Source organism: Hyla sarda, chromosome 2 (assembly GCF_029499605.1).
Source record: "Hyla sarda isolate aHylSar1 chromosome 2, aHylSar1.hap1, whole genome shotgun sequence".
In the NCBI taxonomy this organism is placed as follows: Eukaryota; Metazoa; Chordata; class Amphibia; order Anura; family Hylidae; genus Hyla; species Hyla sarda.
In genome coordinates this window covers 93,336,233-93,356,879 of record NC_079190.1, presented here as the reverse complement: position 1 = coordinate 93,356,879, position 20,647 = coordinate 93,336,233, and the positions used below count along the sequence as shown (strand labels likewise).

The window sequence follows — 20,647 nt, the reverse complement described above, 5'->3', positions numbered from 1 at the left end:
TCCATGCTATTAAGGAATATGATGGTTATTGTTAGGACCTGGTTTTGCTATATTCTATATACTAGTTAATTTATACACCTGCCTGTCCCTATTTGGATGCTCCCATGTCTGCACTAAAACTATATACTTATAATAAGGGGTTTCCTCCTCCCCCTTTTATCTCTCGCCTACCCTGCCTCCCACATTGATTATGCTCATGATCGCCTTCTCGGTTATCTGTCTTGCGTTAGTAAGTTATCTCTCACTTATGAGAGATACATATATAGGATACTGCCTCTGTAGTATCTAAGCGATTTGCCTCCGGTTCATATTAACTGCAGCCGTTACTATGGACGCTAACTGTCACACTGCGAGCCGCCCTCTGTTGATGTCAAAGATGGCTGGACGCTATGATGTAGCGCTCCGGCTGCAGGATATGACATCACATGCCGGTGAGCGCTCCAGTGAGCGCCTAGCAGCCTTCAGAATTAGACGGCTCCTCGCCACTGCGGGTAAAGGCGCATACACGGAGCACCTCAACCGAAATCAAGGCGGCAGTATAGTGAGTACTTCAACGGGTGCTTTTTGCACTGTTTTGCTTTGCAGGTACCAGCCATTGCTGTATATTTATTGGGACCCTATATGCTTTTTCTCTTTAGGTATCGAGGAATATTATTGGGGCATGTGAGTGAAGCAACAGATATCTATACATGGCTACCATTTCACAGTATTTAACTATGTGGAGGAGCATAAATTGAGTCCCTGTATATATCTGTATTTGAATTGCAGGTTACTCTGAGGACCGTATTCAGCTCCAGAAATACTGCTGCTTACTACTCTATAGGGGGTGTACACTATGTAACCCCTAATATTACTATATACATTTGGTCTCCGTTTTTCTTGAATGTTTATTGCAGCTAACCTCTATGTATGGACGGAATAATTTAGTCCTACATATAATATAGTTATTCCCCTGATGACGCCACACTACTGAGGCAGAAACGTGTCGGGATATTTTCTATCAAAACTATTCACTATTCATATGTAAATCCACATCAATATGTGGTAGCTGCAGATTATCAGTATAATTTTTGTTTGGTGCTGGGTGGTTTGAGCACTATTGGTATATTTTGGTGATTTTAATGTATATTTATTAAAGGTTATATTTTATGGGTATTCCCCCTTAATCAGCACGCTTGGTTGTTGAAACTGTGTACAACTTATCCCGGGAATCATTTACCTCATGCAGGGTACTTTGATATTATTTATGCATTGGTTATTCTAGAAGCCATAACCCGCTCAGCTGGCTTATAAAAACAAAGAAAACCTAGAGTGAGACTGGAGTTCATGTGTATATGTTAAATTGTATGTAGTATAGTATGATGGGCTAATGTTATGAGATGGCCAAAAAGTATGGTAAAAAACGTGATTATTACTTCAGGGACTTATTGTAAAAAAATTGAAAAAATTAATAATAATATGAATGATACCCAATCATATATAGGGAAAAAAATGTGACGTATTAATAATGTTAAATAGTATCCATTCTTTTAATAAGTCCCTTTAGAATGCGGCTATCTAATCTTAGAATCCAATAGACCTCACGGTCCATTAGTTTCTGTCTTGTATTCCCACCCCTAACTGGGGGTGTCACTCGTTCTAAACCTTGCAACATCAGGGATGCCGTGCTACCTTGATGTGCCACTGCGCAATGATTAGATATCATGGACATGTGTCTTAAGTTGAAGTGCCATACGTCATAAACATGTTTACTTATGCAGAATTTTAATGGGGTAGTGGTACAACCCACGTACTTCACTTCACACTCTCGGCACGTGAGCACATACACGACAAAGGACGTGTTACAATTGATGTATTGTCCTATTTTAAGTGTGTCCCCAGTAGATGTGGACATTACAGAACTCGAGTTCAACATATAGTTACTACATATACACTTCATATGTCCACATCTAAAGGAGCTGTTGTGTTTGTGATCGTTCTGAGAAAAGGCTGGGAGAAATTTGTTGGCCAATTGTGGGGACTCGTCTTGATATGCATTTATATCCCTGTGTAAATACTCCCTTAAATGCGGGGTCACTTATGATGATGGGCATATATTTATGCATAATTCGGCATATTTGCTGGAACTCATTACTATATCGAGTGGAAAAGATAACTGGCAAATCCTCCACTGGAATTTCAGATTTTCTAGTTTGTGTCTTGTTAGGAAAAATGAGAGTGTTCCGTTTTTTGCGTCCAGCAATGGCTTTCCCTCGGGTGACATCCCGTTCAGGGTAACCACTAAGTAAAAGGCGCTGCTCAATCTGTAAAGCCTCCCTCTCAAAGTCAGAGTCCGCAGAACAATTTCTGCGGGCTCTGACCATTTCTCCTACAGGCAAGTTTCTAATGACAAGTGACGGATGACATGAGGACGCATGCAAGATGGAGTTGACTGTTGTGTTCTTCCTATAAGTGGAAGTCATTACACACTTTTTATTTTTGCAGCCCGTTAAACATAGGTCCAGGAAATTAATAACCTCGGCCTCATGTGAGACTGTGAACTTTAAATTGTGGACATTGTCATTAAGATATATGTTAAAGTCTTGTATGGTCGCCACTCCCGACCCCAAATGAGTAGAAGGTCATCTATGTAGCGACCATACCAGACTATCGATGACAAAAGGAAAAATCTGTCTCTTTTTATAAAATTATTTCTGAAGAATGGGCCAAAAAATTTGAAAAGTGGTTTGGGCCCATTTACTTTAGCAGAATGGGGTGTATTTTGAAGAGATATAGACAATCTCTTTATAGTGAAAATCGAAGACTGATACAGTTTAGAATCATATATCAATTGTATTATTCCCCCCACAGACTCTTTAAGATGGGAATTAGGCAAGATGAAAATTGTCCAAACTGCGAAATGCAAGGGGCAGATTTCCTTCATATGATTTGGAAATGTTCTGAGGATATAAGATGGTGGAAAGATGTTTGGAGTTTTATAATCTGATCCAAGTGTCATTTTACCAACAGAATAGGAAAAATAAGCCTTGTCAGTGAGTAAAGACCCTTAGGTAGTGAAGGCCTTAAAGAACATGCCCTATATGCCCTCTTTATAATCTGCCCCTGACCTTTTTAGCGCATAACAGGCAATGTACACCTTAATAGGACTTCCTCCTATCTGATGTCTGACATACACTGTGGTGTTATTGATCAAGGTTTCTGATGGCCTTTGGCAGCAAGAATACAAGGGGAAAAAATACAGGACTATTATTTTTTAGCATATGTGTAAGGGTGGGTTCACACTACGTTTCTTACATACGGTCAAGGGATCCGGCTGTGGAGGGGGGAGTAAAAACCGGGCGCTTCCCACCCCGACCCGGCCCGTATCTCATTCATTTGAATGAGCCAACTGGAGTCATTTTTGCCCCGTATCTGGATTTCTGACCGGACCTAAAACCGTGGTATACTTCGGTTTTAGGTCCAGTTACAAAACCGGATACAGGGTAACAAATCAGCCGACCGGAGTCACTATCTGTCTCCGGTCGGCTCATTCAAATGAATGAGATACGAGCCAGGTCCGGCTGGGATCCGGTGACCATATATTAGTAACTTAGTGGGAACCCACCCTTAGAACTTAGAAGAGGAGCTAGGCTAGAAAGCGATACATTGTTGCCATTATTTATGAAAATACTTTGAACACAAGTAATTCAGAAAGTATTCAATTTAAAAGAAAACTTTTACTATTCCTCATATCGCCCCAAACTACAATGCATTCTAAAAATGTCTTCAGAGATATTTACTTTTTTTTACATTTTGTTATGTTGCGGTCTTGAACTAAAACAATTTAGCCCCCCCCCCCCATTATTCTCCACTCAATCACCCATAATGACAAAATGAAAACAGAGCTTTATAAATCTTTGCTAGTTTATTAAAAAGGAAAAACTAATATTACACGGATATAAGTATTCAGACCCTTTACTCAATACTTTGTTGAAGCCCAATTATCAGTGATCACAGCCTCCAGTATTATTGGGTATGATGACACAAGGTTTACACACCTGGATTTGAGGATTCTCTGCTATTTTTCTCTGCAAATCTTCTGGAGTTCTGTCAGGTTGGACAGGGACCATCAGTGAAAGCCATTTTAGGTCTCTCCAGAGATGTCCAATAGGGTTTAAGTCAGGGCTTTGGCTGGGCGACACAACCACATTCACAGAGATGTCCCTAAGCCGCCACTGTGTTGTCTTGGCTGTGTGCTTAGGGTCATTGGGGGATATTTATCATAGGATTTAGACTGTTTTTTTCGACCTAAATTTGTAGCACAGAAAGTTGCAGTCTAAATATGTGCGACTTTTCTGCGACTTTTTGCTTTAGAGGATTTTTAGAACATGATGCATTCTAGTCTATTTTATCCGGAAAAATGCATTGGTGCTGATATTATCAAAAGCGACTTTTCAGCGACAAGTCGCATCGGCTGAAAGTATGCCGAAATGTCAGACCATGTTGGAGCAGGTTTATATACAGACTAAAGCATAGATCCCGAAGTCCGTGAACAGAATTTATCAAGAGCCGTGCACCTTTTGATAAATTAGGCGCACAATAGACCGGCCTACCCCTCTGTAGTTTGGTCTATATTGATGCGGGACATAGCCAGCTTTGATAAATCTCCCCATTGTCTTCTTGGTAGGTGAACCTTCATCCCAGCCTGAGGTCCAGAACACTCTGGATTAGGTTATCATTAAAAATATCTCTGTACTTTGATTAATTTAGCTTTCTGTCAACCTTGACCCGTCTCCCTGTCCCAGCTGCTGAAAAACACCTTACATGATGCCACGCGATTTCCCCTGCTGCACCCGGCGTTCGTTTAGAACGTCGGGTGCAGCGCCTGAGGCTCGTGACGTCATGACCGTGCCCAGCTCATGACGTCATGGCCGCACCCCCTTAAGGCAAGTCTATGGGAGGGGGCATGATGGCTGTATTGACTTGCATTGAGGGGGCATGGCCATGACGACACCAGCGGGGCGTGACTGTGACATCACAAGCCTCCGCCCCACATCGCCAGTCATCTGGCACGGAGCAAACTTCGCTCCGTGCAGCGGATGTCTGGGGTGCCGTAGCCGAGATCCCCAGGGGCGGGACCCCCGCGATCAGACATCTTATCTGCTATCCTTTGAATAGGGGATAAGATGTCTAGGGGCGGAATTCCCCTTTAAGGCCAAAAAGTTACATTTTGGTTTCATGAGATCAAAGATTCTTGTTTCTCAGAGTGAGTCCTTAAGGTGAAACTCCAGGCGGCTTTCATGTGTCCCTTAGGGTGCATTCACACCACGTTTTTGCAATACAGTTCCCGTATACGTTTTCAATGTGAAAACCGCATGGAACTGTATTGAAAATCATGTGCATTGACTCTCCATTGAAAACCGTATGCCAAACGATTCATCCAATGGCATCCGTTTTGCATCCTGTATGGTTTTTGTCCGTTTTTTTCCTGTACAAAAAAAACGTAGCCTGCCACGGTTTTTGGTCCGGGTGAAAAACTGTGTGAATCTGTATACGTTTTCTTTTAACATGGGAGTCAATGGGAACCGTACAGAATAGTATGTGCGTACGGTTCCATCCGGTTTGCACCATACGGTTTTTGACTTTGCTCATTTTTTTTTTCTTGGAATTTCAATCAAACAAGTGAAACTTTATTCATAATGGAGTGAAAAGTTAAAAACGTATACTTTTTTTTCTTAAAAACGGATGCAACCGGACATCATTTTTCAAACCGTATACGTTTTTTAACCGTGTACGGGTTAAAATTTGTACTCACTTTTTGATACAGTTTAGTCAGGTTTTGAGGAATCCATTTTTCATCAAAAACCTGATACGGGAACTGTATTGCAAAAACGTGGTGTGAATGCACCATTACTGAGGAGAGGCTTTTTTCAGGCCACTCTGCCATAAAGCCCAGATTGGTGGAGTACTGCATTGATAGTTGCCCATCTGAAAGTTTCTCCCATCTGCACACAGGATCTTGGTCACCTCACACGAGAGGATTTTTTGCGGGTTTTCCGCTGCGTATCTGAAAGTGGGTGGGCTCTTCTCGGCTGTCCGCAGCAGATTTTCTGCAGTGGAATTTACGCTGCAGAAAATCCGCCGCAGTCCCTACTGACTTCAATGGGGCCTGCGGCGGATTTTCCACAGCGTAAATTCCGCCGTGGAAAATCTGCTGCGGACAGCTGAGAAGAGCCCAACCCCTTTCAAATAGGCAGCGGAAAACCTGCAAGAAAATCCGCCCCAGTGAACGTACCCTTATACTAAGGCCCTTCTCCCCCAATTATTTAGTTTGGTGGGGAAGCCAGCTTTAGAAGGAGTCTTGCCTTTTCCAGATCTCTCTGCCTCCACACAATCCTGTCTCTGAGCTTTACAGGCAATTATTTCCCTCTCATAGCTTGTTTTTTTGCTCAGACATATATTGTCAGCTGTGAAACCTTTATATAAGAAAGCAAAGGTTCAGCTCACCATTGGCAGCATGCAGACCATGATTAAGACTTGTTGACAAGTCGAAACGCGTTGGTGCGTTTCGTTTGTGATTTTAGCCATCATTTTTTCTTCTAACTTGGATTTTAATATGTTATAATAAAACTACGAACTTTCATCCAGTCCTGGGAGCCGGATCTACTTTTTCCTTTGTAAACCTTTATATAGACAGGGCTGTGTCTTTCCAAATCCTGTCCAGTCACCTGAATTAACCACAGGCGACTTCAATGAAGGTGTAGAAACATCTGGGAGGTGATCAAGAGAAATATAGGACGAGCAAGAGCTAAATTTTAAGTGTCTGAATACTTATGCAAGGGTCTGAATACTAATGGTCATGCAACATTTTAGTTTTTTTTCTTTTTTAATAAATTTGCTAAGAAATTCTAAAATTCTAATTTAACGCAAGGCAACAACATAACAAAATGTGATATAAAAAAGTGAAAAGGTATGAAGACCTTCCGAATGTATTGTACATACAATATCATCTAGCATAAAACAACCCAGACTATTATAATTATCTAGTGTTTAATTGTAAAATAATCAGGATCTAATCTAATCTCACAACCCTGGAGCAGATAGAAGAAAAGAGAAACACATTGAAACGTAAATAATTCTGTATCAAAAGAAAATATTTATGTTGTCAAAAGTCATATGCGATATAATACTGGGGAATATAATACTAGGCAATGTAACAATGTAACACACATATATACACAACATAAAAAACACAAATACAACCCCCCCCCCCTTTCATGACGTCACCTACACATACTGACAAACACGTACAACTCCCTAACCAGCCTATGGAGTACACAGTGTTTACCGCAGCTTATACACAATGCTGCAGCGGAAAACAACAAACCCATCTATTCTATCCTATATTTACTCCTTCATGTTGTTCTTAACCCTTCACTCCCCTTTTTTCTCGGCAGAAATAAAGGGGAAACTTCTCTCGATTCCGTGCACACCTCCGCAGGCCTCTAGGCCTTACAGAACATTATTAATGTACACGACTTGTAATAGACTGTTTTAACCCATAAGTCACCGCTGAGTTGAATAATGGACTATGGCCTTGTGTGATACAGAACCAAAATAAAAGGCTGATCTGCGGGTAATGTATCGGGTTACAGTCCTCAAGTTCTATGGATCAATATGGAGGCAATAACACAAATAAATACGCCTAGCTATCCAAACACATGGCATTCATTAATAAATCTTTAAAAGGAGGCATTTAGGACTGGCAGAGGCAAGCGCATGTCAACATATATTTGGCTATTGTAGCTTAATCCCATCTCTATAAGCATGTTAGTTACACGTAGGACTTGTACAAGATGTTACCTTGCAGGCTATGAGCTGCATGCATAGAGGGTGTGTGTGTATATATATATATATATATATATATATATAGATAGATAGATACAAAAATCAGTGCAGCACTCCATTCAAGTGAAAAAAGTGGATTTATTCAGTTAAAAAATGTGACAAAGCAGCGACGTTTCGATCATCTCCAGGATCTTTTTCAAGCCTGGAGAGGATCGAAACGTCGCTGCTTTGTCACATTTTTTGATGGAATAAATCCACTTTTTTCCCTTGAATGGAGTGCTGCACTGATTTTTGTATTTTCGTGGATGCATAAGAACCCTTGGACTTAGTTATTTTTCGGTGGCCTGCACCCTGCTATTTATCATCATCATTTTTTACTCTTGGGAGTGCTGTTGTTTTGGTTTTTGTCTATATCTATATATATATATATATATATATATATATATATATATATGTGTGTGTGTGTGTGTGTAGTGCAATGTGTTTTATGAATACACACACACACACATATATATATATATATATATATATATATATATTCCCAATTCATACAGATCCATGTAGCACATATTTATTTACATATCAGTGTTTCCCAACAAGGGTGCCGCCAGCTGGTGCACAACTACAACTCCCAGCATGCCCGGACAGCCAAAGGCTGTCCGGGCATGCTGGGAGTTGTAGTTGTGCACCAGTTCTGTTTGTATGCGTGTTGATATATGACTATACTTGAGTGCATAGCATTACATATGTGCTATATGACTAGACATACATGCATTAAATGAACAAGTTACGTGATATATAAATATACATGTTATATATAGAGGGGACCCACATACATATATATATATATATATATATATATATATATATATATATATATATACAGTATGTATTCTAAGCACACATAATTACACACATATGCACTGTATAATCATGTGATGCATATATAGGGTATATAAGCAGACATGATGCCCATACATGTGTGGGGTACATACATGCATTGTTGCATGCTCTGGGTGGCACCTCCTGCACGGACACGCATGTAGAGAGAGAAAACTACGGGAAACAAAGAGCCGGGCACCGAGTCGTGGGCACAGGCGCCTGCATATGGTCAATGTGTAATGCACTGATCCATAAAGTGTCCTTCAGCTGCAGCTGCCAGGCAGCCATCCCAGCCTCTGCCCACTCCTTCCTCACCCTCCTGTGCTATATAACATGCAGTGCAGGATCCTTGCCTCTCCCTCTCTGCTGCCCCGGTGCCCGGATGGCTTCTCCTTCATAGCAGGGTGTTAGGAGGATACAGAAGACAATACGCACCCCGATGCCAGGATGAGGGTCCAGGCCAGGCGCGACCACCTCTTCCTGCTGCCACAGCTGTGCCCCGGCCCCCGCTAGCACGCGCCTCTCCCATACCAGGCGCCCGTCATGCCCGCGGCCTGCACCGTGCCCTCCGCTATCACTGCTTTATCCTCCCCGCACATCGCCGTGAGATGACATACCTCCCCTCACAGCAGCCATCATACAGCAGGTCACATGGGTGTTGCGTTGCAGGAATGGTCATAGCCATAGCAACAGCAAGGAGCTTGGAAAAAAGGAAGAGAAATCCCTGCACTGGGGGGAGGGGGAGGAGGAGGAGGAGAGCGGGGATGGGGGGCATTACCTGCTGCCACAGGGCCTGGCATATCACTGGCTCACATAGCTGTGCTGCCACACGGTCCTGGGGTAAAGCAGTGCTACATGGTAGGAGATGATAGAGAACTGCTATATACCAGGACCCTGTGAGGTGATAGAGAACTGCTATATACCAGTACTTATGTGTGTCACGACACTGTGAGGTGATAGAGAACTGCTATATACCAGGACCCTGTGAGGTGATAGAGAACTGCTGTATACCAGTACTTACGTGTGTCATGACACTGTGAGGTGATAGAGAACTGCTGTATACCAGTACTTATGTGTGTCACGACACTGTGAGGTGATAGAGAACTGCTATATACCAGGACCCTGTGAGGTGATAGAGAACTGCTGTATACCAGTACTTACGTGTGTCACGACACTGTGAGGTGATAGAGAACTGCTATATACCAGGACCCTGTGAGGTGATAGAGAACTGCTGTATACCAGTACTTACGTGTGTCATGACATTGTGAGGTGATAGAGAACTGCTATATACCAGGACCCTGTGAGGTGATAGAGAACTGCTATATACCAGTACTTATGTGTGTCATGTCACTGTGAGGGGATAGAGAACTGCTATATACCAGTACTTATGTGTGTCATGACACTGTGAGGCAGTGGTCCCCAAACTGTGGCCCTCCAGATGTTGCAAAACTACAACTCCCAGCATGCCTGGACAGCCGTTGGCTGTCCAGGCATGCTGGGAATTGTAGTTTTGCAACATCTGGAGGGCCACAGTTTGGGGACCACTGCTGTGAGGTGATAGAGAACTGCTATATACCAGGACCCTTTGAGGTCTGCTGTATACCAGTACTTACGTGTGTCATGACACTGTGAGGTGATAGAGAACTGCTATATACCAGTACTTATGTGTGTCATAACACTGTGAGGTGATAGAGAACTGCTATATACCAGGACCCTGTGAGGTGATAGAGAACTGCTGTATACCAGTACTTACGTGTGTCATGACACTGTGAGGTGATAGAGAACTGCTATATACCAGGACCCTGTGAGGTTATAGAGAACTGCTGTATACCAGTACTTACGTGTGTCATGACACTGTGAGGTGATAGAGAACTGTTATATACTAGTACTTATGTGTGTCATAACACTGCAAGGTGAGAGAGAACTGCTATATCCCAGTACACGTACAGTGGGGATCAAAAGTTTGGGCACCCCAGGTAAAAATTTGTATTAATGTGCATAAAGAAGCCAAAGAAAGATGGAAAAATCTCCAAAAGGCATCAAATTACAGATTAGACATTCTTATAATATGTCAACAAAAGTTAGATTTTATTTCCATGATTTACACTTTCAAAATAACAGAAAACAAAAAAATGGTGTCTGTAAAAGTTTGGGCACCCCGCAGAATTTATAGCATGCACTGCCCCCTTTGCAAAGCTGAGACCTGCCAGTGTCATGGATTGTTCTCAATCATCATCTGGGAAGACCAGGTGATGTCAATCTCAAACTTTTAAATGCCCAGACTCATCTGACCTTGCCCCAACAATCAGCACCATGGGTTCTTCTAAGCAGTTGTCTAGAAATCTGAAACTGAAAATAGTTGACACTCACAAAGCTGGAGAAGGCTATAAGAAGATAGCAAAACGTTTTCAGATGTTGTTACACCGAGCGCTCCGGGTCCCTGCTCCTACCCGGAGCGCTCGCGGCTTCTCTCTCTCTGCAGCGCCCCGGTCAGACCCGCTGACTGGGAGCGCTGCACTGACACTGCCGGCGGGGATGCGATTCGCATAGCGGGACGCGCCCGCTCACGAATCGCATCCCAAGTCATTCACCTGTCCCGGCCCCCGGCTGTCATGTCCTGGCGCGCGCGGCTCCGCTCCTTAGGGCGCTCGCGCGCCAGCTCTCTAAGATTTAAAGGGCCAGTGCACCAATAATTGGTGCCTGGTCCAATCAGCCTAATTAGCTTCCACCTGCTCCCTGTCCATATTACCTCACTTCCCCTGCACTTCCTTGCCGGATCTTGTTGCCTTGTGCCAGTGAAAGCGTTTAGTGTTGTCCAAAGCCTGTGTTCCAGATCTCGTGCTATCCTCTTTGACTACGAACCTTGCTGCCTGCCCCGACCTTCTGCTACGTCTGACCTTGCCTCTGCCTAGTCCTTCTGTCCCACGCCTTCTCAGCAGTCAGCGAGGTTGAGCCGTTGCCAGTGGCTTTGCGGCGGGCTCTGGTGAAAACCAGTAGCAACTTAGAACCGGTCCACCGACACGGTCCACGCCAATCCCTCGCTGACACAGAGGATCCACATCCAGCCTGCCGTATCGTAACAGATGTCAATATCCTCTGTTCGGAATGTAATTATGAAATGGCAGTCAACAGGAATGTCACGATGCCGGCTGGCAGGAGGTGGATCCTCTGTGCCAGAGAGGGATTGGCGTGGACCGTGCTAGTGGACCGGTTCTAAGTCACTACTGGTTTTCACCAGAGCCCGCCGCAAAGCGGGATGGTCTTGCTGCGGCGGTAGTGACCAGGTCGTATCCACTAGCAACGGCTCAACCTCTCTGACTGCTGATGATAGGCGCGGTACAAGGGAGTAGACAGAAGCAAGGTCGGACGTAGCAGAAGGTCGGGGGCAGGCGGCAAGGTTCGTAGTCAGGGTGGATAGCAGAAGTTCTGGTACACAGGCTTTGGACACACAAAACGCTTTCACTGGCACAAGGCAACAAGATCCGGCAAGGGAGTGCAAGGGAGGAGATCAGATATAGCCAGGGAGCAGGTGGAAGCCAATTAAGCTAATTGGGCCAGGCACCAATCATTGGTGCACTGGCCCTTTAAGTCTCAGGGAGCTGGCGCGCGCGCGCCCTAGAGAGCGGAGCCGCGCGCGCCAGCACATGACAGCAGGGGACGGGAACGGGTAAGTGACCTGGGATGCGATTCGCGAGCGGGCGCGTCCCGCTGTGCGAATCGCATCCCCGACGGCCATGACAGTGCAGCGCTCCCGGTCAGCGGGACCGACCGGGGCGCTGCGGAGAGAGAGACGCCGTACGCGCTCCGGGGAGGAGCGGGGACCCGGAGCGCTAGGCGTAACAGTACCCCCCCCTTAGGTCTCCCCTTCTCTTTGTCCGGTAACTGCCTCCCCTGGGATGAGGACACCGGGAAAGGATGGAGGGATTCCTCAACGGCAGGCAGTACAGCAGGAGTGTGAATGGGGAGGGAGGGCAGAGGGCGAGGCCTGGCACGGGGCAGTGTGACACCAGGACGAGGGCCATGAGGAGGCACCGAGGCTTGCCTGACTGGACTGGGAGGGGGGGCGAGGCACTTCTTATGGCAGGCAGAGTCCATAAAGACCTTAGGGAGACCGGATACAGGGGGAACCACAGGGTCACGGCAGGGAGTACTGGGAACCGGTTTAAGGCAGTCCTTGAAGCAAGAGGTACCCCAGCTCTTGATCCCCCCTGTGGACCAATCCAGGGTTGGGGAATGGTGTTGAAGCCAGGGTAGTCCAAGGAGAATTTCGGAAGTGCAATTGGAGAGGACCAAAAACTCAATTTTTTCGTGATGAGTTCCGATGCACATTAGGAGGGGCTTCGTGCGGTAACGCACGGTGCAATCCAACCTGGCTCCGTTGAGCGCGGAAATGTGGAGTGGCTTGACGAGACGGGTCACCGGGATGCGGAATTTATTCACCAAGGACTCCCGAATAAAATTCCCAGAGGCACCAGAGTCCAGGCAGGCCACGGCTGAGAGGGGAGGGTTGGCTGAAGGGGAAATCCGCACGGGCACCGTGAGACGTGGAGAAGCCGACTTAGCATCAAGAGACGCCACACCCACGAGAGCTGGGTGCGAGCGTGCGTTTCCCAGACGTGGAGGACGGATAGGGCAATCCACCAAAAAATGTTCGGTACTGGCACAGTACAGACAAAGATTCTCTTCCTTACGGCGATTCCTCTCTTCCAGGGTCAGGCGAGACCGATCCACTTGCATGGCCTCCTCGGCGGGAGGCCTAGGCGCAGATTGCAATGGAGACTGTGGGAGAGGTGTCCAGAGATCTAAGTCTTTTTCCTGGCGGAGCTCTTGATGCCTCTCAGAAAAACGCATGTCAATGCGAGTGGCTAGATGAATGAGTTCATGCAGGTTAGCAGGAGTTTCTCGTGCGGCCAGAACATCTTTAATGTTGCTGGATAGGCCTTTTTTAAAGGTCGCGCAGAGGGCCTCATTATTCCAGGATAGTTCAGAAGCAAGAGTACGGAATTGTATGGCGTACTCGCCAACGGAAGAATTACCCTGGACCAGGTTCAGCAGGGCAGTCTCAGCAGAAGAGGCTCGGGCAGGTTCCTCAAAGACACTTCGAATTTCCGAGAAGAAGGAGTGTACAGAGGCAGTGACGGGGTCATTGCGGTCCCAGAGCGGTGTGGCCCATGACAGGGCTTTTCCAGACAGAAGGCTGACTACGAAAGCCACCTTAGACCTTTCAGTAGGAAACTGGTCCGACATCATCTCCAAGTGCAGGGAACATTGCGAAAGAAAGCCACGGCAAAACTTGGAGTTCCCATCAAATTTGTCCGGCAGGGACAAGCGGAGGCTGGGAGTTGCCACTCGCTGCGGAAGAGGTGCAGGAGATGGCGGAGGAGAAGGTTGTTGCTGCTGTAGCTGAGACTGAAATTGCTGTAGCTGAGACTGAAGCTGCTGTAGCTGCGACTGAAGTTGCTGAGTCATGGTGGTCAAGTACGACAGCTGGTGCTCTTGTTGGGCGATCTGTCGAGCTTGCTGGGCGACCAGCGTAGAGAGGTCAGAGGCAACTGGCAGGGGAACCTCAGCGGGATCCATGGCCGGATCTACTGTCACGATGCCGGCTGGCAGGAGGTGGATCCTCTGTGCCAGAGAGGGATTGGCGTGGACCGTGCTAGTGGACCGGTTCTAAGTCACTACTGGTTTTCACCAGAGCCCGCCGCAAAGCGGGATGGTCTTGCTGCGGCGGTAGTGACCAGGTCGTATCCACTAGCAACGGCTCAACCTCTCTGACTGCTGATGATAGGCGCGGTACAAGGGAGTAGACAGAAGCAAGGTCGGACGTAGCAGAAGGTCGGGCGCAGGCGGCAAGGTTCGTAGTCAGGGTGGATAGCAGAAGTTCTGGTACACAGGCTTTGGACACACAAAACGCTTTCACTGGCACAAGGCAACAAGATCCGGCAAGGGAGTGCAAGGGAGGAGATCAGATATAGCCAGGGAGCAGGTGGAAGCCAATTAAGCTAATTGGGCCAGGCACCAATCATTGGTGCACTGGCCCTTTAAGTCTCAGGGAGCTGGCACGCGCGCGCCCTAGAGAGCGGAGCCGCGCGCGCCAGCACATGACAGCAGGGGACGGGAACGGGTAAGTGACCTGGGATGCGATTCGCGAGCGGGCGCGTCCCGCTGTGCGAATCGCATCCCCGACGGCCATGACAGTGCAGCGCTCCCGGTCAGCGGGACCGACCGGGGCGCTGCGGAGAGAGAGACGCCGTACGCGCTCCGGGGAGGAGCGGGGACCCGGAGCGCTAGGCGTAACAAGGAACAGTGGAAGTTAAAGCAAGATCTGGGAGACCAAGAGAAATATCAGACAGAACATCTCGCAGGATTGTGAGAAAAACTATTCAAAACCCACGTTTGACTGCACAATCCCTCCAGAAAGATCTGGCAGACACTGGAGTTGTGGTACACTATTCCACTATAAAGAGATCCTTGTACAAATATGGTCTTCATGGAAGAGTCCTCAGAGGAAAACCTCTTCTACATCCTCACCACAAAAATTAGCGTTTGAACTTTGCAAATGAACATATAGACAAGCCTGATGCATTTTGGAAACAAGTTCTGTGGACCGATGAGGTTAAAATTGAACTTTTTGGCCAGAATGAGCAAAGGTATGTTTGGAGAAGAAGGGGAACAGAATTTAATGAAAAGGACCTCTGTCCAACTGTTAAGCATGGGGGTGGATCAATCATGCTTTGGAGTTGTATTGCAGCCAGTGGCACAGGGAACATCTCATGAGTAGAAGGAAAATTTATGTAGGATGGTTGAAGATCAACCTGAGAATCAGTCCTCAAGGTATACAAATAAGGTAGATTAAAGAAAGGAATGATCCAGATAGGTGTAAGTTAAAAGTATTTATTCAATAATATAATATAATGTTTGCTGATGTTCACAGTCGGTGCAGGGCCCTTGCATGGGACATAGAACACAGTGTATATGTCACGATTCGGCTGGATGGAGGTGGATCCTCTGTGCCAGAGAGGGATTGGCGTGGACCGTGTCGGTGGAGCGGTTCTAAGTTGCTACTGGTATTCACCAGAGCCCGCCGCAAAGCGGGATGGTCTTGCAGCGGCGGTAGCAACCAGGTCGTATCCACCGGCAACGGCTCAACCTCTCTGACTGCTGAGATAAGCGCGGTACAAGGGAGTAGACAAGAGCAAGGTCGGACGTAGCAGAAGGTCAGGGCAGGCAGCAAGGATCGTAGTCAGGGGCAACGGCAGGAGGTCTGGAACACAGGCTAGGAACACACAAGGAAACGCTTTCACTGGCACAATGGCAACAAGATCCGGCGAGGGAGTGCAGGGGTAGTGAGGTATAAGTAGGGAGTGCACAGGTGAAGGTACTGATTAAAACCTGCTGCGCCAATCAGTGGCGCACCGGCCCTTTAAATCGCAAAGACCCGGCGCGCGCGCGCCCTAAGGAGCGGGGCCGCGCGCGCCAGGACAGCACAGACGGGGAACGGGTCTGGTAAGGGAATCGAGATGCGCATCGCGAGCGGGCGCGTCCCGCATCGCGAATCGCATCCCGGCTGGGAGCATTATCGCAGCGCACCCGGTCGGCAGGTCTTACCGGGGCGCTGTGAATAAGAGAACGCTGTGAGCGCTCCGGGGAGGAGCGGGGACCCGGAGCGCTCGGCTTAACAGTACCCCCCCCTTGGGTCTCCCCCTCTTCTTGGAGCCTGAGAACCTGAGGATAAGACTCTTGTCCAGGATGTTGTCCTCAGGTTCCCAAGATCTCTCCTCTGGGCCGCAATTCTCCCAGTCAACCAAAAATAATTTTTTACCTCTGACCGTCTTGGATGCTAGAATTTCCTTCACCGAAAAGACCTGGGTCTTGGAAACTGGAGTGGGAGAAACAACTTTAGGAGAGAAGCGGTTAAGGATGAGTGGTTTAAGGAGAGAGACATGGAAAGCATTGGGAATATGGAGAGAAGGAGGAAGAAGGAGTTTGTAAGAGAAAGGGTTGATCTGGCACTTGATTTTGAAAGGACCAAGATAACGTGGTCCCAGTTTATAACTGGGGACATGAAAGCGGACATACTTGGCGGAGAGCCATACCTTGTTTCCGGGAGAAAAAATGGGGGGAATTCTTCTTTTCTTAACAGCATATTTTTTCATCCCGGATGAAGCCTGTAAAAGAGAAATTTGAGTTACTTTCCATATGGTGGAAAGGTCTCGAGTCACTTCATCAACAGCTGGCAAACCAGAGGGCATGGGAGGGGGGAGGGGGGGAAGAGGGTGACGGCCGTACACCACGAAGAATGGGGATTTAGCAGAGGATTCGGAGACTCTGAAATTGTACGAGAATTCGGCCCATGGTAGAAGATCTGCCCAGTCATCCTGGCGGGAGAAAACAAAATGTCGCAAATAGTCACCCAGGACCTGATTAATTCTTTCTACTTGCCCATTGGATTGGGGATGATAAGAAGAAGAAAAGTTAAATTTGATTTTGAGCTGATTACAGAGGGCCCTCCAGAATTTAGACACAAATTGAACGCCTCTATCCGAGAGACGATATGCGTGGGCAACCCGTGAAGGCGAAAAATGTGTATATAAAATTGCTTCGCCAACTGAGGCGCCGAAGGAAGACCTGGAAGAGGGATAAAATGTGCCATCTTGGAGAATCGATCAACGACCACCCAAACAACTGTGTTGCCATGGGATAAAGGTAAGTCAGTAATAAAGTCCATACCAATCTGAGACCAAGGTCGTTCAGTAACAGGCAGAGGATGGAGGAGACCAGCAGGCTTCTGGCGAGGGGTCTTGTCCCGGGCACAGACTGTACAAGCCTGCACGAAATCAACAACATCAGTCTCCAGGGTAGGCCACCAATAAAATCGAGAGATGAGTTGGATGGATTTTTTGATGCCAGCATGGCCTGCGAGGTGAGAGGAGTGTCCCCACTTGAGAATCCTGAGGCGCTGGCGTGGAGAGACGAAGGTCTTCCCTGGAGGAGTTTGTCTGATGGAAGCTGGAGAAGTGGAGATCAGACAGTCCGGAGGAATAATGTGTTGCGGGGAAGCTTCCACTTCAGAGACATCTGATGAACGAGAGAGGGCATCAGCCCTAATGTTCTTGTCAGCAGGGCGAAAATTAATTTCAAAGTTAAAACGGGCAAAGAACAACGACCACCTAGCCTGGCGAGGGTTTAGCCGTTGGGCAGACTGGAGATAAGAGAGATTCTTGTGGTCTGTGTATATAATAACCGGATATTTGGATCCCTCCAGCAGGTGTCTCCATTCCTCAAGCGACAATTTTATGGCCAGTAGTTCTCGATCACCAATGGAGTAGTTTTTCTCCGCCGGAGAGAAGGTCCTAGAAAAAAAAACACAAGTAACAGCATGCCCGGAAGAATTTTTTTGTAGGAGAACTGCTCCAGCTCCCACCAAGGAGGCGTCTACCTCCAATGAGAAGGGTTTAGATGGGTCAGGTCTGGTGAGTACGGGAGCAGAAGAAAAGGCAGTCTTGAGATGTTTGAATGCGTCTTCCGCTTGAGGAGGCCAGGACTTAGGATTGGCGTTTTTCTTGGTTAGAGCCACGATAGGAGCCACAATAGTGGAAAAGTGTGGCATAAATTGTCTGTAATAATTGGCGAACCCCAAAAAACGTTGGATAGCACGGAGTCCGGAGGGGCGTGGCCAATCCAATACGGCAGATAGTTTATCTGGGTCCATGTGTAGTCCCTGGCCAGAGACTAAGTATCCTAGGAAGGGAAGAGACTGACATTCAAAGAGACATTTTTCCATTTTGGCATATAATTGATTGTCCTGAAGTCTCTGAAGAACCATGCGGACATGCTGGCGGTGTTCTTCTAGGTTAGCAGAAAAAATCAGAATATCGTTTAGGTAAACCACAACACAGGTATATAGAAGATCACGAAAAATTTCATTTACAAAGTCTTGGAAGACGGCAGGGGCGTTGCACAGGCCAAAGGGCATAACCAGATATTCAAAGTGTCCATCTCTGGTGTTAAATGCAGTCTTCCATTCGTCCCCCTCCCTGATGCGGATGAGATTATAAGCACCTCTTAAGTCCAGCTTGGTAAAGATGTGGGCGCCTCGTAGGCGGTCAAAGAGTTCCGAGATAAGTGGTAGGGGGTAGCGTTTTTTTACAGTGATTTTATTAAGTCTGCGGTAATCAATGCAAGGGCGTAGGGAGCCGTCTTTTCTGGAAACAAAAAAGAAAATCCAGCTCCGGCAGGGGAGGAGGACTTGCGGATAAACCCCTTTTTTAAGTTCTCTTGGATGTACTCCGACATGGCTTGAGTTTCCGGAGCAGACAGAGCATAGATTCTGCCCCGGGGTGGAGTAGTACCAGGGAGGAGGTCAATAGGACAGTCATAAGGCCTGTGAGGAGGCAAAGTCTCTGCTTGTTTTTTGCAAAAAAACATCAGCATAATCCAGATAGGCCTTGGGAAGATCAGATACCGGGGGAACCACAGGGTCTTGACTGAGAGTACAGGGAGCCGGTTTAAGACAGTCCTTGTGGCAAGAAGTACCCCAGTTCTTGATTTCCCCAGTGGTCCAATCAAGGGTTGGGGAATGGCGTTGAAGCCACGGTAATCCAAGAAGAATTTCTGAAGTGCAGTTAGAGAGGACCAAAAATTCAATTTTTTCGTGATGGGGACCGATGCACATTAAGATAGGTTCCGTGCGGTAACGCACAGTACAGTCCAATCTTTCATTATTAACAGGGTCGATGTAGAGGGGTCTGGCGAGACTGGTCACCGGGATGTTGAACCTGTTGATGAGAGAGGCCAAAATAAAATTTCTTGCAGATCCGGAATCCAAGAAGGCCATAGCTGAGAAGGAGAAGGTAGAAGAAGAAATCCGCACAGGCACAGTAAGACGTGGAGAAGCAGAGTTCACATCAAGGGCTGTCTCACCTTTGTGCGGAGTCAGCGTGCGTCTTTCCTGGCGAGGAGGTCAGATAGGATAATCCTTCAAGAAATGTTCGGTACTGGCACAGTACAGGCAAAGGTTCTCCATGCGGCGTCGTGTCCTCTCTTGAGGTGTCAAGCGAGACCGGTCAACTTGCATAGCCTCCACGGCGGAAGGCACAGGAACGGATTGCAGAGGACCAGAGGAGAGAGGAGCCGGGGAGAGAAACCGCCTCGTGCGAACAAAGTCCATATCCTGGCGGAGCTCCTGACGCCTTTCGGAAAAACGCATGTCAATGCGGGTGGCAAGATGAATAAGTTCATGCAGGTTAGCAGGAATTTCTCGTGCGGCCAGCACATCTTTAATGTTACTGGATAGGCCTTTTTTAACCCCTTAAGGACCAGGCCATTTTATACCTTAAGGACCGGAGCGTTTTTTGCAATTCTGACCACTGTCACTTTAAACATTAATAACTCTGGAATGCTTTTAGTTATCATTCTGATTCCGAGATTGTTTTTTCGTGACATATTCTACTTTAACTTAGTGGTAAAATTTAATGGTAACTTGCATCCTTTCTTGGTGAAAAATCCCAAAATTTGATGAAAAAAATGAAAATTTTGCATTTTTCTAACTTTGAAGCTCTCTGCTTGTAAGGAAAATGGATATTCAAAATATATTTTTTTGGGGTTCACATATACAATATGTCTACTTTATGTTTGCATCATAAAATTTATGAGTTTTTACTTTTGGAAGACACCATAGGGCTTCAAAGTTCAGCAGCAATTTTGAAATTTTTCACAAAATTTTCAAACTCACTATTTTTCAGGGACCAGTTCAGTTTTGAAGTGGATTTGAAGGGTCTTCATATTAGAAATACCCCATAAAAGACCCCATTATAAAAACTACACCCCCTAAAGTATTCAAAAAAACATTCAGTAAGTGTATTAACCCTTTAGGTGTTTCACAGGAATAGCAGCAAAGTGAAGGAGAAAATTCAAAATCTTCATTTTTTACACTCGC

General features: G+C 46.6%; 1 protein-coding gene across 8 annotated transcripts in view; it reads right to left on the bottom strand.

The window, feature by feature from the left end:
* Positions 1 to 9,428, bottom strand: part of DTX3 (deltex E3 ubiquitin ligase 3) — an 87,254-nt gene extending 77,826 nt beyond the window's left edge. For 5 of the 8 annotated variants that reach the window (XM_056562580.1, XM_056562578.1, XM_056562581.1 and 2 more), the window contains exon 1: positions 9,145 to 9,320. The gene's annotated coding sequence lies outside the window, so the exon portion shown is untranslated. The other 3 variants (XM_056562573.1, XM_056562579.1, XM_056562576.1) reach the window with 3 other exon arrangements.
* Between the last annotated feature and the right edge of the window lie 11,219 nt (positions 9,429 to 20,647).